Below are 13,554 nucleotides of genomic sequence, written 5' to 3'. Positions count from 1 at the left end.
CACAATAGATGTAAAATTATTATTATTAACACATTTACGGACAAGCTTTGCCTGTAGCCACGTCTTCTTATGGAGCAAATGACTTCATATGCAGTCGTGTCTGTGAATGTGTTAAATAATTAACACAAAAAATTATTTTAATTGCTTTGGCTTTCAATATAAACCACAATAATACCACCATTAATTTTTAAGTATATTATGTAAGAAAATAGAATTTACCTAATAACTCACCTCGCCGCCAGGTAAAGTAAAGGTGCTACGTCACTGAAATGTTTTTTCATTTTGATTTATTTTGTTGCTTTAGCTAGCAGATACATGATGGGAATTATTCATACAATACATATTAATACTATTAAAACTAATACATATTAATATTCTAAATAATTATTTAATACTAAAATAAAGAAAAATGTCTATCTATACTACATTAATTGAGACAACATTTTCACTTTTCTTTTCGCAGGATCCTTGGGATTTTAAAGCTGTGTCTCTATCTTTATCTTGTTTTGTACAATAATTATTGTTTGAGAATGGCATACATACATAATAAGATGCTTCATGTTTTTGTACTCCTGTGACTGCAGTACTGAATATTATTTTGTTTCTCTTCCTGTGCCATCCACACAGTAAAATCTACAAAAACAACAGATGATTACATGGGAAGTTATACCAGTCTATACCTCGTCCAATTTACTTACCGTTGCACGTCATCCGCGCCATAGCCTGTGACACGATACCAACACGAAATATTTAGGCGGTGGGTGTGTTCTTTTTTAGAATCAAAATGATTCTAAAGGGGAACACACCTACCGCCTAGATATTTCGTGTTGGTATCGTGTCACAGGCTATGGCGCGGATGACGTGCAACGGTAAGTAAATTGGACGAGGTATATATTCCTTGGTTATACCACAGTATAGGAGGAATTCCTCCTAGGCTGTGGTTATACTACTTATAGCTTACTTTTATCTAATATCTACCTACATAAAACTACCTTTGATATCAACATCAACCTTAATACTTAAAAAATAAATAATGTGGAAGTTATTCCATACCTACCTAAAGAGTTTTTGAATTGAAATTTTACCAACTGGGTAGGTTGCCCATGTTTTTCCTGCAAATGAAATCGTAAATCCCTATTGCCATTAATTTGCACTGTAAACAAGTATATCTCTTTTGGGCTTAATTTTTTTAGGACTAACATAATTAAGCGTTTTAAATTATAACACAGTACATACAATACTTGTTTTAATTTATTTACATTTGTAAATAAATAATCACAAAAGTAAGGTTAAGATTCGGATGTCAAATTTTAAACCAATTCGCATTAGAAATTTTAAAATTCCCGCTATGTAAATCTGGCAACAGCGCGGTTGCGTGCTGGATATTTAATCTCTCCCAGCACGCAACCGCGCTGTTGCCAGATTTACATAGCGGGAATTTTAAAATTTCTAATGCGAATTGGTTTAAAATTTGACATCCGAATCTTAACCTTACTTTTGTGATTATTTATTTACAAATTTAAATAAATTAAAACAAGTATTGTATGTACTGTGTTATAATTTAAAACGCTTAATTATGTTAGTCCTAAAAAGATTAAGCCCAAAAGAGATATACTTGTTTACAGTGCAAATTAATGGCAATAGGGATTTACGATTTCATTTGCAGGAAAAACATGGGCAACCTACCCAGTTGGTAAAATTTCAATTCAAAAACTCTTTAGGTAGGTATGGAATAACTTCCACATTATTATTTATTTTTTAAGTATTAAGGTTGATGTTGATATCAAAGGTAGTTTTATGTAGGTAGATATTAGATAAAAGTAAGCTATAAGTAGTATAACCACAGCCTAGGAGGAATTCCTCCTATACTGTGGTATAACCAAGGAATATAGACTGGTATAACTTCCCATGTAATCATCTGTTGTTTTTGTAGATTTTACTGTGTGGATGGCACAGGAAGAGAAACAAAATAATATTCAGTACTGCAGTCACAGGAGTACAAAAACATGAAGCATCTTATTATGTATGTATGCCATTCTCAAACAATAATTATTGTACAAAACAAGATAAAGATAGAGACACAGCTTTAAAATCCCAAGGATCCTGCGAAAAGAAAAGTGAAAATGTCTCAATTAATGTAGTATAGATAGACATTTTTCTTTATTTTAGTATTAAATAATTATTTAGAATATTAATATGTATTAGTTTTAATAGTATTCATATGTATTAGTTTTAATAGTATTAATATGTATTGTATGAATAATTCCCATCATGTATCTGCTAACTAAAGCAACAAAATAAATCAAAATGAAAAAACATTTCAGTGACGTAGCACCTTTACTTTACCTGGCGGCGAGGTGAGTTATTAGGTAAATTCTATTTTCTTACATAATATACTTAAAAATTAATGGTGGTATTATTGTGGTTTATATTGAAAGCTAAAGCAATTAAAATAATTTTTTCTGTTAATTATTTAACACATTCACAGACACGACTGCATATGAAGTCATTTGCTCCATAAGAAGACGTGGCTACAGGCAAAGTGTGTCCGTAAATGTGTTAATAATAATAATTTTACATCTATTGTGTTACACATACATTTTACTATTAAAGACAATTATGAAAATGTCAAAAACGCCCACAAAGTGGCTTTAAGTTTTATTACACAGTATGTGGACTTCAAATAGGACGATTATGTTAAGTATGAGCAGAACAAAGACTAACAATTAATGTTTTATTGTCATAGGTTGTCTTTTTTCATTATATTTAATGCAGCTTTCTTTAAAATTCAGTAATCCATATATTTCAAATCCTTTAACTGACCAGCCAACAGAGTGAAGTCTAAATGACATGTTTTTTTAGTCTTAATTGGTAGGAGACCTAAACATGACCAAAATATGATGTCAGGTTTAATGACCAATTTGCCATCAATAGGGCTTTTCATCGATTGTCATTTGTTTCGAGCTCCTGTCATGTGTCATACAATATTAATATATTTACGCCATACGTCTTTGATTTGTATAATTGGTATTACCAATAACGTATGACGTATATATATTAATATTATGTGACACATGACAGAAGCTCAAAACAAATGACTGTGAATAAAAAGCCCTATTCATGACATCTAACTTGAATGACATTAAATTGAGCAATTAGTGGCAACGTTTTATTGTGGTAATTTTGTGACGTAAGACATCTTTATGACATGTATTTACGTCATATTCAATTGACATCTGTATTACATCAAGTTAGTTTTTGGGTGTACACAACTAAACAACAGTTTTTTTATTGATAGGTTTATTTCGTTAAATCAAAAAAATGAACATAATTAAAATAAGATAAGAATAACAAATATGATTTGCTACCTACAAATGTGTTAGGGCTAAAAAATATAGTATTTTTACTACAAAAGCGATATTACGTAGGTTAAAATTTTTGACGTAAGATAACTGTCAAAACATCAGATTGTGACTTTTCATTATTGCCATGTTTATAATAAAATGACAATAATGAAAAGTCACATTCTAATGTTTTGACAGTTCTCTTACGTCAAAAATTTTGACCTACGTAATATCGCTTTTGTAGTAAAAATACTATACATAAAACATGACATTACAGACTTTGACCTAAATCTAAACTAAAAAGTTATTATTGTTATAATCGGAGTTAAAAAATATAGTAACAAAATTTATGAACAGGTTTAACCTTCCGATGACCAACCTTTTTTTTGTTACACGGATGACCAAGGGGGGGGGGGGGGAAATGGTCAAAAATAACATTTAACAAAAAAGTGAAGTTTTTTTTTTATTTTTTTTTAATTTTTTTTATGGCATGGACTTTATGTCATTCAGCCAGTCACAACATGAGTATTAGTGTCATGTGTAGTGTGTATGTTGAGTAAGTGCCTTGTTACTTTGCAAAGTCGACGTCATTAGCGTAACACTACTTGGAATTACACATAATAGACGCTATTTTACTAAACATCAACTTCAGAATATATTTTTTATTCGTAAAATATAGGGAATTCTTTTTATTTCAAAATATGAGGATATCTAGAATGATATTAAAGTCAAATAAAAAAATAATGAGTTAAAAATTGAAAATACTTTTGAATTTATTAAAGAAAAACATAAGCTGGGGTCACAATTTCCCCCGCTTGGTCATCCCAAGGTTAAGACTGTTCAATAAAGTAATTCCTAGCTATAAAAATAGTTTTTACTTATTATATTATATCGATATATTTTTGGCAAAGTAACGTAAGTGACATTTTTGGGGAAAAACATGTTTTTCCATTAAACTAACACTATTATTGTTTAGAAATTACTACCAAAGTGTAGTAAGCCTAGAATTACTTTAAACATAATATATATGTATAGGCTTACTACACTTTGGCAGTACCTTCTGAACAATAATAGCGTTAGTTTAATGGGAAAAACATGATTTTCAAAAATGTCACTTACGCTACTTTGCCAAAAATGTATCGATATGTCATATACAAAAGAGGTAATTAAATTTTTATAGATATATTTCCGAAAACATTTGTATCCTGTGCCGCATATGGTTGATTTATTAATTTTCATTATAAAAATAAAATAAGTACATAATTAAGATATTTAATACAAACAAGACAGTTCGAGAATTAATTACTAGACTAGATTACCTAGAGAAAGAGAAGAGAAATATGATTATGTCATCGTAACAGGTTTGGATAGACGCTGAGGAACCGGAAGTGTTGAAATTGTCTATGGGAAAAATGATAAACTTTACAGATACAAGTAGAGATTAAATCAGCTCTTAAGATAGAAGAGAGAACATCTCTGCATTTCGTGTACTAATCAAATACTAATATCTAAAAATATTTAAACTGATTGTTGTGCAGGAATATTACAATACATAAAAGTAACATATTTTAAAACACATTATGGGCATATTCAAAAATGTAAGTAAAATATTTACATATACACAATATAATTTAAAATAAAAATGTTACCACTAATCCATTTTTTAAATATTATTGAGAGTTGATTTACTTACAAGAAAAGATAACACGAACATTAAACACTCCTATGACGTTGATTTGAAAGATGGGCACAAAGATGACGCAACCAGTGTTCATTTGTGGGTAAGTGAATGCTTACAGACCGGGTTATGTCCAATATTATTTTACAAACAACAGGGCATACTAATTGAATCGTTTATTTCAGAAAGAGGTCAAGTGACAAATCTTGACAAAATGAGTGCAAAAAATTAATTTTTTTTCTTAAACAATTTAACAAGATACATTTTTAAAAAATACAACATTTTTTAACAAATACTCCAGGTTGCTAGGTAGAATTTTTATTTTATATAATGTGATTGTTTGTTGAATGTAAACAGTGTGTAAACTTTATTTTCTCAAAAGTGGATACTTGTGACTTGACCCCTTTCTGAAATAAACGATTCAATTATTGATAATCCTCCCGAATTAAACAATAATGATTTTTGTCTTATGTGTTTCCATGAATACTGTGCAAAAGGAAATATTAATTAAGTTTGGTAAATCGCTTATCGCAACTAATGGAACTCATGGGCTCATAAAAAATACTTTTATTTACCAACTTTTTTTGAAAAAATACATGAGTGTGCTGGTATTATATAGTCAAATGTTTTCATATCAGACATAACTAACACTTTTTACAATGCCTGAATGTAATGGGTTCTGTTCCTAATAGACTGTTATGTCCCTGGTACATAGACAAGGCATGGTAAGTAAATCTTAATGAAATATCTGATTCTGAAAAAATCCTATGTATACAAGACATTGAAAGAGCTGCAATACATGTTAGATTCAGATAGAGTATTAATAGGTGTTTGGGTAAAATTCTAAATGATGCAGATACATACAATTTTGGTAAGTATTTCCAGCAGAACTACTGTAATAACTTCCAACAATGCACCTATTGTTATAGGAAGGATTATGGAATTAAAATACCAATAATATGACCATTGAAAATCAGTTGTTATTGTTTTTAAGGAATAAAACTGTTGAAAGGGTTATAAAGCTTAAAAAAGGTAAACCTGTTGAATGCTCCATAACGTCTAGATACCGAACTGTATTAGCTTGCTATTTTACAAGATAATAATGTGTATATACTAAAAGAAAAAAAAAACTGAATACCTTGTTGAAACACAAAAAAACTTGCTGCTCTAAAAAACTAAATGCAATGTCTGCAATATATGTATACATTCATTTAGTTGTTCCTGTATAGATTATTCAATAAAAAATACCATATATAAACACATTCATTATGTAGCAATGCAAGATACTGCAGATCGCATTCAACCTAAAGACTTTTCATTTTCTAAAAACTAAACGGTGTCAGGTGATGTTGAACAGCTGTTTTCTTATATCTCTACGTACTCTATGTACTCCTGTGATTGCAGTACTGAATATTATTTTGTGTCTCTTCCTGAGCCATCCAGACAGTAAAATCTACAAAAACATAACAGGTGACTACATGGGAAGTTATACTACTCATAGCTTACTTGTATGGGCCATTCCACAAATATATGTCTGTTCCAGACCATCGCAACAACGAATATTTTAATGTGCAACATAAGAAGTATGAAAGTAAATGGCTCTAGAAATTATTCCAATAAACAAGAATGGAATTTGCAATTTAGTTTAGTACTTCTTATGTTGCACACTAAAATATTCGTTGTCGCGATGGTCTGGAACAGATGTATGTTCGTGGAATGGCCTCTATCTAGTATCTACCTACATAAAACTACCTTTGAAATCTAACTTTTTGATATCAACATCAACCTTAATACTTAAAAAATAAATAATAATGCGAAAGTTACCCATACTTACCTAAAGAGTTTTTGAATTGCAATTTTACGAACTGGGTAGGTTGCCCATGTTTTTCCTGCAAATGAAATCCTAAATCCCTATTTCCATTAAAAAATCATTTGCACTGTAAACAAGTGTATTTTTGTGGGCTTCATTTTTTTTAAAGACTAACATAATTAAGAGTTTTAAATTATAACACAGTAGGTACATACAATACTTGTTTGAATTTATTTACATATTTGTAAATAAATAATCACAAAAGTAAGGTTAAGATTCCGATTCGAGAAAACACAACTGTCAAATTTTAAACCAACTCGCATTCGAGATTTTAAAATTCCCGCTAATAGAAAATATGTAAATCTGGCAACAGCGCGGTTGCGTGCTGGATATTTAATCTCTCCCTTGCGTGCTGGATATTTAATCTCTCCCGGTATTTGTGACAGTGACATTTGATAGACGTCAAGTTTTATTTTTGTTTGTAGAAATGGAATATTTATATAGCTTGTACGTTATTATTATTTAATTTCTATAAAATGGTAATGTGTTGGGTACCCGAATGGTTATCATTGATATTGTAAGTACTAAAATATCTAAAATTGTAAATTGAGGGTATAATGACACCATATTTTTAGGAAATCTGTAGAACGGAGTAAAACTACTCATTATAATTATGTTGCTGCTACTTTTATGAAGAAGATAAAGAAAATCTCTCACCATATTTTCAAATAGAACTGGTGAAGATGCTGAAGAAATGTAGTAGCACTATCTTGTGTTTATTTCCTTGATTTTGTGTAATTTATAAGATTGAAAGCAATATGATATGACTAACAAGGCTTGTGTCTATAAAAAATGTGTATCACAGGTACAATAATAATGTATTATTGTCTTTTTTGATAACTACCTATAAAATATTATTTGTTTTGTTTTAGTGTGCAAACTACAAGTACGAGCATTAAATCTCAGAAATGTTTACCACTGTTTTTTTTGGTTTTATTCAATGGATTTAATGGATTGTAGATGTAGACTCTCTACATCTTCATTACCACTTGAAAGTCAACCATAATCATCTCATTCAAGTGGTATCACATCAAGTAGTGCACAACAAGACAGAAATGTATTTTCTTGAATAAGAGAATACTCGGCTGAAACTAAAATTAGATAATTTGTCAAATATAGATTTCCATTTCAGCATATCAAGAACGATAATAATTTAGTGAAAGTGTACATGGGAATAACAACTACTGTATATTGAAATACTGATTAATATTTAATATGCTAAGTAATATTCAGTTAGAATATTATCATGGATGGGTGAAATATAATTTTCAAAAAAAAAAAGAATGTTGTATTTTGTACGCACCTAAGAAGTTATACTTCTATTATATGATTTCAATGAAATAAACATTTTAAATAGTGTATTTGTATTTTATTTAAATATTAAACTAATTTTAATACTTATTACTAAAGACTGGATTATATGCAAAATGCATATGCATATATATGCTGCATATTTCTCATGTTTTTCATAAATGCATATGCCTTGCATATTTGGAGATTTAAGAGCATATAAATGCATATTTTGATGGGAATTTACTCTACCCCATTTAAAAATAAGGTATATATTAGTAACATCAACATCCATTAAAATAAAATGTGAAAGTAAATATTTTGCTGTTAAGCTCCTTTGTTGTTGTACCCATAAACATAATGGGCGTTATTTATAGCTGCAGGTATCATTATCCGGATATTTAAGATTTATAGACTTCTCAGAATTTACAAATTACCTAAGTAAATACCGATTATATTTTGAATAACATTACAAATATTACCTGTACTTTCTGCTGGTGTCGGCCAACTATGAATTATTCTGGGAAAACCAACCAAAACGAAATTTTAAGCATTTTAAGGGTAGGATAGATTATTTTATTTTATGAATGGTTAGTCTTAAATCAATCGCCGATTATTCAACTTTTGTGATTGCAAGTTATTGACTATACTGTGTAAAAAAATCATTTTATTATTATTGTGAAAATGCCTAAAGTAGCAAGGGAAAAATCAAGTCTTCTCAGAAGTTGGATTGGAAGTAACAATCATCTAAAAGTTATCGACAGTGAAAGTATGTTTTGCACCATTTGTGATAAAAAGGTAAGTTCTCCACTTCAATAGATTTTTAAACTTATCAAACTTCTTTGCACATCTATGTGTCTGTCTATTCTAAAATGACAAACCGTCCCATTTCTTCAAAAACTGTTTTTTAAAGTTTGCAACGGTTTGGCTTATACAGAGCGAGGTGTTGAGAGTGGCCCACCCTGTATACTACGGTACACTGACTGTACTTTATTGTTTGACGATTTCAATTTCACTTTGAGAAATAAAAAAAAATTGGGGGAGGTTTAAAAAGTTTGATCATTTTAATGTAGGTATCTATTTACGAAAACATCTAAAACATCATTATCATTATATTCCAGATTCCATGTCAAAAGAAATTCCAAGTAGTTCAACACATAAAAACTTCACTTCACCAAACTAAGCTATCAAAAAATGATAATAAACCTCGCCAGCAGATTCTACAGAACAGTTTGCAGATTCAGAATACGTCAGTTGGGCAAGAAACCTTTGCAAAGGATTTATGCCATTTTTTTTTTGAACTGCAATATCCCTCTGCACAAGTTAGAACATAAATCGTGTCAAAACTTTTTAAAAACTTATTGCAAGATTAAAGATAAACCAGCTCAAATACCAAGTTCTTCAACTCTTCGGAAAAAATATGTCAGTGCATGTTACAAAGATGTGATGACGAGTATTAAAAATCAGTTAAAAGCCGAATATCTTTGGATTTCCGTCGACGAAACAACGGATACAAAGGGTCGACAAATTGCGAATCTAATTGTTGGAGTTCTTAACGACTCTGGCGATTTTAAAAACTCATACTTAATTAGTGTAAAATGTTTGGAAAAAACAAACTATGCTACAATAGCTAGATTTGTTAACGAATCCCTAACAAATTTTTTTTTACCTGATCAAGTACCATTTGAAAAAATATTATTAATGCTTAGTGATGCCGCCTCATATATGATGAAAGCTGCATCCAATCTTAAAATCTTTTTCCCTAATTTAATTCACTGTACATGTTTGGCGCACGGCCTAAACAGAGTTGCAGAGAAAGTTAGAATTGAATTTCCCAATGTAAACACCTTAATAAATAATGTAAAAAAAGTATTTCTGAAAGCACCACTACGTGTACAGGTATATAGGGAGATGCTTCCCGATATTCCTTTACCACCAGAACCAGTATTAACCAGATGGGGAACTTGGCTTAAAAGTGCTATATTTTTATCTGAACACTACGACGACATCAAAAGCGTTATTTCAAGTTTTGATCCGACTTGTACCGCTATTGATAACTGTCAAAATATTTTTAAAGAAAAGTCTATTAAAAATCAATTGTTGTATATAAAATCGAATTTCGATATCATTGAAAGTTCAATTACAAAATTAGAGGCTCAAAATTTATGTCTTCACAATAGTATGTCTATTGTTGATTCGGTTAAACAGAAAATAACAAATCTGAATGGGGAAATTGGAGTAAAAATTAAAGATAAACTTGATGACGTTTTAAACAAAAATGAGGGTTTCACTTTATTGCGTTCAATAAATAATATAATCAATTTTGGAAACTTCGATGAAAATATTAATATGGATCCGTCTCTAATAGCAAAGTTTAAATATGCCCCAATTACATCTTGTGACGTTGAGAGATCTTTTTCTGCCTATAAACAAATATTAACAGATAGAAGACATAATATTAGTTTAGAAAATATGAATCAATATATGATTATTTATTGTAACAATAAAAATATGTAAATTTGTTTTATTGTACTCTTTTTATAATATTAGTTTAGAAAATATGAATCAATATTGTAACAATAAAAATATGTACATTTATTTTATTGTACTCTTATTTATCTTGTGGTCAAAATAAAATATTTTGCCGTTTTATTTGTCACAAAACCTGAAGTTAAAAAAATATATTAAGAAATAATAATACAATTTGGTTTAAATTCAAACCTATTTATTTATTTTTATTATTTTTTATTTATTTATGTATTTAACGTAAACCATAAAATTATTCATATAAAAATAAGTGCATATATAAATGCATATTTGCATGTTAATTGTGCATATTCAGCTTGTTTTAAAATGCATATTGCATGCATATTTTAGACATTTTTTAGTGCATATTTTCCAGTCTCTACTTATTACTTACCAAATTTTTTTATTAAAATAGCAAAAATTTAAAAAAAACTAAGGCAAAGCAACAACGTAAGATGTTCCTAAGTGGTCACCTACATAGAAAAAAGTGTTGTGTGATTTGGTAGAATGCGATCTTACCCTTCAAAAAATATGTCACGTATTTCAGCACCTGGAAAATTGGAAGGATACTACAAATCTGGCCTCCACATAAGTGGTCTGTAGCTTCGACATGATAGGTGTGAAATTTTAAACGTTCTTGCTGTTGATTGGATAGGAAGGGTAGCGTTATCTAGCCTCCACGCTAGGTACACCATAGCCTCCATACGGTACTTCCAATATTTAATATGATTTTATTCAAGTGGTCAATAAAGGTAAAACACAAACAACTTTTGTTTCTTAATTATTTATTTATACAATAATGTGACATTTTAAATAGAAATATGAGTATTTAATTTCGATTAAATATATGTTTACTTGTTGAATTTATCGGCTGCACACAACAGCTGATCGGCCATTAGACCCAACAACAAAACGCGAAATAAAATGTGTATTTTAAAACTGTTGGATAAACAGAACCTACAATCAGAAAAACTTACCTTTAAAAAGGTACTCGATTATGAAATAACAAAAATATCAAAAAACACGACTGAATATCAGCTTTTTATGGTGACACAAACTAAACACAAACACCAAACACATCACATAACCGACCATATAAAATAAGTGAACGACAACGAACGAACGAACACGAACACAGATTACAGATTCACAGATAGCGCAGGATTTGTCAAAAGTCATGTTCCACCAATCACAATGCCGACATCAGCGCCTCTGACTAAACGGAAGGAAAATAAATACGATTACATGTTTTTTATTAGAGTTAGCGGGGCATGGTCACCTATCCAAAATATAACAGCGGCCAACATTGCTTGACTATAGTTATCAATCATGACAACTGTGTAAGTCAGTGTGTTATGGCTGTAAAATTGATAAGAAAATAAATTATTTTGACAGATTTTACAAATAATATTAAGATTGTTTTTATTGTTTTTAATCTTCTTTTCATCATATTTTAATACTTATTATCATATTCCCGAAGAAGACTAATCCAAAGACCAAAAATTATCAAGAAATATATTTACTAAAAACACTGATATATCTTTTTCACACTTTATTTGTATTAATATCTATGTAACTTAAAAGAATTAGCAACTAACTTTATACAGTCTGTGTGTGTGCATGTACATCATACTGTCGTTTTTATAAAAATTCATCCTCAACATTTTCCCCAATCGTGCCTAAAGAAGTATGTATAACTTTAAATAAGATCAATAAAATTATTCATGACACTGCTGCAATTACGTTTAAATTTGTTGGACATACCTGGCTGCAGTAGAGGGACTATTGCAAATATTATGTATACATTGTTAATCGTTATGCATGAAACTTTGTTCATCCAGCTAATAAAAAATATACCATCACAACTTAAAAATAAATATGTCCACCTACTAGTTTACAGCACTTTTACATATCGACGGTGGAAAGGTAGGACCTCGTAACTGAAACAGTTGTATAAAATGAGTTACTTCAGTTTTCGCTTTAGAATAAGTTTAACCGTTGATTGAAATATTGATATACATCAATCAACGGTTTAACCTATTAAACAGCGGTTACAGCTGGGAAAGCCTTCCGAAAATTTTCCCAGCTGTAACCACTGTTTAATAGGTGCTGATACACTTATTCTAAAGCGAAAACCAAAGTAACTCATTTTATATGTACAAATTTTTCAGTTACGAGGTCCTGCCTTTCCGCCGTCGATATTGTGGATTGTACAGAAGTGATATATCAAAAACCAACTTATAGGTTTATAAACACATAAATAGTTTCAAAGGTTTGTTTGCTGTAGCTCCTAACGGAGTAGTAACGTTTTGTAGTGATTTTTACATCAAACAAAAAAAATGTCCAGGATGGTGGTATTGTGCATCAAATGAGACCTGGTGATTTAATTCTTGCAGATAAGGGATTTTTATTAGCTCACGTATTACCACCAGATGTTAGTTTTCATCACTTCATTTCTAAAACGATACCACAGTTTACTAAAGAACAAGTAACTTCTTGTATTAGGACAGTGACCAGAGGACGAATTCATGTAGAACAAGCAAGCAGAAGAATTAAATGTTTTTCAATTCATGATAATATTCTAACTTCGCTTTATTTTTCAAGTTTGTGCAGCACTTACAAATTTGCAGTGCCCTCTAATAGCAGAGGTGAATTAATGGTAGATGAGTGAAATATCCTGGTAGTTATATATTAGTGAATAATCACAATACTTTTTTTTTAATTAGGGGTATCTATATGAATAAAATATCTTTGTAGTTAAATTGTTATTAAATTTGTAAATAATCACAATACATATTTTAAATTTTTGATTAATGAACTACTATATTGTGATTTTTAAAGACATA

At 29.9% G+C, this 13,554-nt stretch overlaps 3 long non-coding RNA genes across 3 annotated transcripts; 1 reads left to right on the top strand and 2 right to left on the bottom strand.

Moving 5' to 3' along the window:
• Positions 1-265: 265 nt before the first annotated feature.
• LOC126890456 (uncharacterized) lies at positions 266-1,398 on the bottom strand. Its single transcript, XR_007700327.1, has 2 exons — positions 1,058-1,398; positions 266-633 (listed from the first exon to the last, which is right to left on the bottom strand). It is a non-coding gene; the product is annotated as an uncharacterized LOC126890456 (long non-coding RNA).
• A 3,868-nt stretch (positions 1,399-5,266) lies between these two features.
• Positions 5,267-7,229, bottom strand: LOC126890458 (uncharacterized). The gene is made up of 2 exons (XR_007700329.1): positions 6,857-7,229; positions 5,267-6,475 (listed from the first exon to the last, which is right to left on the bottom strand). It is a non-coding gene; the product is annotated as an uncharacterized LOC126890458 (long non-coding RNA).
• Positions 7,230-7,234: 5 nt separating this feature from the next.
• On the top strand, positions 7,235-8,251 carry LOC126890457 (uncharacterized). The gene is made up of 3 exons (XR_007700328.1): positions 7,235-7,409; positions 7,468-7,697; positions 7,765-8,251. It is a non-coding gene; the product is annotated as an uncharacterized LOC126890457 (long non-coding RNA).
• The last annotated feature ends 5,303 nt before the right edge of the window (positions 8,252-13,554 follow it).

The sequence above is a fragment of the Diabrotica virgifera genome, chromosome 8 (genome assembly GCF_917563875.1).
Source record: "Diabrotica virgifera virgifera chromosome 8, PGI_DIABVI_V3a".
Classification (NCBI taxonomy): domain Eukaryota; kingdom Metazoa; phylum Arthropoda; class Insecta; order Coleoptera; family Chrysomelidae; genus Diabrotica; species Diabrotica virgifera.
This window is presented reverse-complemented; position numbering and strand designations above follow the sequence as displayed.